The sequence below is a fragment of the Theobroma cacao genome, chromosome 2, assembly GCF_053813885.1.
Source record: "Theobroma cacao isolate CCN51 chromosome 2, ASM5381388v1, whole genome shotgun sequence".
In the NCBI taxonomy this organism is placed as follows: Eukaryota; Viridiplantae; Streptophyta; class Magnoliopsida; order Malvales; family Malvaceae; genus Theobroma; species Theobroma cacao.
This window is the reverse complement of record NC_142640.1, coordinates 13,544,020-13,549,624: the sequence shown is the minus strand read 5'-3', so window position 1 is coordinate 13,549,624 and position 5,605 is coordinate 13,544,020.

The following is a 5,605-nucleotide window of genomic DNA, read 5'->3' as shown; positions in this document are numbered from 1 at the left end:
TGAGCTGAGTGAGGCGGCGGTGATATGCATGATGATGTATGTATATATATATATATATATATGTTATAGAAAGTTTATAAAAATATTTGTGATTGGGTTGTATGTTGGCATGGTTAATTTCTCTCAAATTGCTTTTCATTTCAGCAAGAAAATTACTTTTTGATGTAACAAGACCCCTTTAACTAAATTGCTTTGTTTCTCATTGCAGCGAGATTCATTTTCGCTATCGTGAGAAACTCTAGGGTAGGCAACCTTAATCCATGCTCTGAATTTCACTGCAACGAGAATGGATTCTTGTTGCAGCGAAAATGAATCTCGCTGCAGCGAGAAACTCTTGGGTGGTTTCAAAATTCTAGTGCAGTACTTTCCCTTTGATAAAGATTTTTACCACCCTACAATCAGAAATAGGCAAAGTAGTAAACATAAAAGTTGTAGCCTAGTCTCTTACCTTTCTAATGATCTAAAAATCATGTCAATTGGATTTCTCTAGTGGGAGATATACTTGAAAAATTGAAATATATGCACATTGAGAATGCCTTTTCGCTGTAGCAAGAAAACCCTTTGTTTGCTTGTCTTGCTTTGTCATTGCTGAAATTGTCATTCTATTCAACTTCATGGTTTATCATGGATCTTGTAACATTAAGGGATTAAACATTCAAAGTTTGGAATGAGGGGTTTTAACCAAAACTTTGACTAAATTGCATGGTTTTATCGTAAGTGCATCATGTTTTCTAAAACATTCCTTATCGTTGCTTGTTCCCTTCTTATGTTCACTCACTGAGTTTATACTCACTCTTTTAAATTGCATGTTTTCAGATCCTTAGCTAGTTGGGACCGAGATTAAGGAGACCACTCGTATTCACCCCTTGGTAGGTATATGGCATTCGGTAGCTGTGGCCTCACCCAAGTCACTCCGCTGGTCATCAAGAATTTTGCATGTGGATTTACACTTGATGTAAATCGCTAAGATTTAGGCTACAAACAATAGATGTATATGTGATATGATGATGCCATTATGAGATGGCAATGAATGACAATATTTTGAATTAGTACTAATATAAATATTTGGTTGCCTTGTTTATTATCGAAATACGTATAGTTGAGAATAAAGATTGTGGTTAGAAATGATGGTGGGAATGATGAAATAGAATTTCATAAATAGGCTTACTTGGGCTTAGTGGGCTATGCCCATTGGGCCCTTACGCCGATCATGGCCCGAAAATTGGGCTGTGACAAAGGTGGTATCAAAGCCCTAGGTTTAGATGAGTCCTAGGATTTTCTGTGTTTGTCAGCAAAGTTATTAGAGTTAGTGTAGAGTCCTATTCTTGGTTTGTGGGTGCGCAACACGAATCAAGGAAAGGAGGCTACATGAACTATTTTTCATCTAGAAGCCTACCTTTGTCTTAGTATTAAAAGGTTAAGAATTAATGCATGTTTGTGTACAGGTTTGAGATGCCCCTGTGACACAACATGAGCAGCAATGGGAAGAAACGAGAAAGGTCCCCAAATGCTGAAAAGGGATCGTTGGACTCCACTGCTCAGAGTCGTTATGCGCTAAAGGTTGAGAGTGTGGCTAGTAATTCACTCCGACTTCCTGATGAACGGATTCCACCGGGAGTGGAAATAATGTTTCGTAAAGGGAAAGGTCTCGAAAGTATTAAAAGCCTTGCAAATAAAGACAGCACTGGTATTCGAAAATGCATGAACAAATTACTAGAGAAATGGTATAAAAAAAAGACGGAAGAGGCAATTGTAAAGGGAGATATTCATCCTAGGAAGGTATCCGTTGTCCGACACTTTCCTCTTGGATGTGGAATAGGTGCTGCACTTGTGAGTAGGGAAGAATTTGAGAGGCAACAGCAAGCTTAGAAGAATAGTAAACAATAGGATCCTGAGGAGGACCCGGAGGAGGATCCGTCGATGTGCTTGATCAAGGCGACGATGATCCTAATGACGCTTAATATTTTTGTTGAATTTTATATTACTTTAAGTCTAGGCAAACGTGATGTAAATGGAGTTGTAGTAGTTATCTGTACAAAGGACTTAAGAGCTTGGCTTTTATTTTCTTGTGACTCGAACGGATTATGAAGTAGCTGTTTAATTGACTTGGTGCAATGGGAATCTTTTGGTATGATAGAGGTAGACTAGCAATATAATTATTGAGGAAAGATATTCACCTTAATGGTGTGGTTGGTCACCTTAGATAATTATTAAAGGTTGACATAGAAAGTCATTAGTGGTACAACCAACTACAAGACCTGACCAACGATTACCAATTAATCATGGAATTGTGAAAATTTGAAATCTCAATTGCAGTAACAATTTGGAAGAATATGAGAGAAATTAATGAGACTATAGATGACACTTTGAATGGTTAATGTGATTAAGTCGAGAATTGTAAACTTAAGTGTTGAGGGAATTGTGACCCGATATTCCTGTGGATGAGAATGTCAAGGGGCATATGCTGGATAAACAGGAAAAAGGTTAAAAAAGGATGATTCGTTGCTCAAGTGGCTGTAGTGTGTAGGTAGGTCCTAAAGAGTTGTGCAATGCACAAAAGAAGAAAAAGGTATGAAAGTCTTTTAATTGTTTCTTATAAATTTCGATTGGCTGTAAGAATAGAGGCACATGTGCCCTGACATTATAAAATGATAATCTAACACAAATATAGCCCATTGGAGGTAAATTATGGAACTTGGGAAAGATGAATTCTTGATTTAATGAAAAATTGTGAATGTAGAATGTGGAAAAAGATAAACTATTTTTATGGTCGTTTGTACTGAAATGTCAATAAACTATTTGAGTTATGAAACAAGAAAGATAATTAGTTATGGATAATAACAAATTTGTGGAATGCCATAAATAGTGAGTAATTATGTGTGGGGTGATATATGTATTGTGAATTCATTACACCATATGGAAAAGATGCCTTAAGGTGGGATTTCATGATCGATGATAAAAGTCAAAAGATGATATGAGTTGAAAGTATTAATTTGGTCTAGTGCATATGATAAGCAAAGAGAAGATACACATACTTATGAAATTTGTGGTATAGGCTTAAAGAAAAGCCGTGCAATTGAGAATGATTAGTGTAGTAGCCTTAAAAGAAAAAGAATTGCTTCGATAAAGTAAATTCCAGTAGCTGCAATGTCACAGTGCTGACTGCCTAACGTTGCCGCTTTAAAAACCCCTTATGGCTAGAAAGCACAAGCAAACTATGAGTGGCATAAAGATGAAACTCACAAGTTGAATTATGGTCATTGGTATTGATTTTGAGCTTTGTTATTTGGAGTTTTAAGTACATTGGAAGAGTGTTTATATGAATGAATTGAAAGGTTTCTTTAATTCCTTACATATGGGCATATAGGTAAAAGAAAAAGAAGTTAAAGAGTTCTCGAGATAGCTACATTGAGATAAACTACCATGTGAAGTATTAAAATGAATAACATGTTAACTAAAGTCAAATCCTAAGAAATAAAGAAGACAAGAGGTTAAGCCTTGTTAAAGGTTAAGGAAAAAAAATGAGTGAAAGGTTAGATGAAGGTATGGGACATCGACAAGGGATGTCAATACTAAATGATGAAATTGTGAATCAAGGATTACAAGGGTAGCACAGCAAATGAGTTAATATAAAGTATTGCTATGAAGATTTACACATCTCGTCTTGACTTAGTTGAATGAAGAGGGTTAGTAACAATACAAGGCCAATTATATGGCATGCTAGAAACCCATGAAGATAAATTGAAGTATGAATAGATGAATAGGCATTTAAATATCGTGGTGAATAAGTGCATGCCTTTTTGGAATGATGTGCTCGAAAGGTTAAAGAGCCAATAAGTGATTAAGTGTTTCAAAAATGCACAAACATCCTTGAGAAAGAATTACCAATCATACGTGGCAAGTATAACATTTGGAAATTGGAAACCTACTAAAGAGCCTAATGGCTAGACCACGGGTTAAATAATTATATGTGGTGAGATATAAGTTTAAGGCGAGTATCTGCAAGGAAATACTCAAGAGGAATCCTGCTGTGAATATTGTTAAAACAAGCATTAAATTGGGTTGTTATAAAAAAAAGAAGCTATAAGTTGAGAATGATACTCACATTGACATGGAGGGGTACTTGAGAAGAACCTTGTTCTCAGTCTTGTAATTTCAAGTACAAATTGTAAATTAGCTAAGGGAGACTGATGTTATATTAGTATAAAAGAATAGTGTAAATGATGATTGAAGGTAACCTTAATAATGAAGTTGGACAATGGAACCCTTCTAACATATTATAGAAATTGGAATTCGAAAATGCATGAGGCACACATGATTCGAATGAGTTTAAGTCTTAAGTGACTGGTTAATATCGAATTGCAAAAGGGATACATAAGGATGACTTTTAGGGACTGTGGTATTGCATAAGATGCAATGATCAAGAAAAAATGAACCTTTGAAGGATCAATGAGCTTTTAAATCATATACACATACTGGATTGCAAGATAATGAAAATGATATTTAGTAAGTGAAATGTGACTAATGAGATTGTGGTGCAAGGATATATATAGTACAATGAAACTTAAGTATATAATTGGAAATGATAAGAAGGGAGTATAAGCATGCAAATGATGTGAAGTTATGCGTAGGCATGATGAGAATTCGTATGGATTACGTAAGAGATAACTTATGGTAAGACGCAAGTTAAATGATAATTTAAACATCTAAAAAGGGTAATAAAAAATTAATTATCCCCTAATGTTCGTAGATCAAATATGAGAATATTGACATGTACTATGAGACTTATTATATTGAATTTTGGTTATGGATAGGAATGAATAGAAGTGAAATTTAGCTTGAAGGTGCTTGAACACAAGGATCCCCACACAAAATGAGGAATGTTGACATTTAGAAGTGCGTGTACATACGTATGTGTGGAATTGATGACATAACCAACTAAGGTAACGAATTGTTCTTAGTGATTCAAAATTGAGCATGATGTATTTGATGAGTTGGATGGATAGTACAACAAAAAGAGATTTCATTGGAAGTTGGGCTATGTTGATATAAGAAATTTAGAGAAATAGTCAAAGAAAGGATATCAAGGGAATGTAATCTATAGCGTGATTAAGACATGCAAGATGGACTAATATGATTAAGAAGATTTAAGTTGCATAAATATGAAATAAACATGAAGAGTGAGGGAATGGTTGAAAGATTCAATTCCCCCTGATGTTGAAAATATGTATAGGAATGAGTAGAACATGTTTATAATGCCATAATTTATACAATAGTGTACGGGGATAAAATAAGGAATGAATGTCAGGGAGTTGACAGGGAATGAGGTAATAAGATGATGATTAGGTATACATAAACAAATATAATATATGATCGAAATCGCTATGATTGAGTTGGAGTTATGATTCGGGTTTAATGATGGAAGACAAAGGCATGCTAGGCTGTTTAATGATAAAAAGGAGAACATTAGTGAAAAATACCGTGGTTCTGACTCGAAGATGATAATAGATATAAGTTATGTACCCTGATCTTGTAAAATGTTTTAGTCGAACGGAAGGTAACGAAGTGCATAAATCAAAATTCCTTATAAAGGAAAGAACGGAAT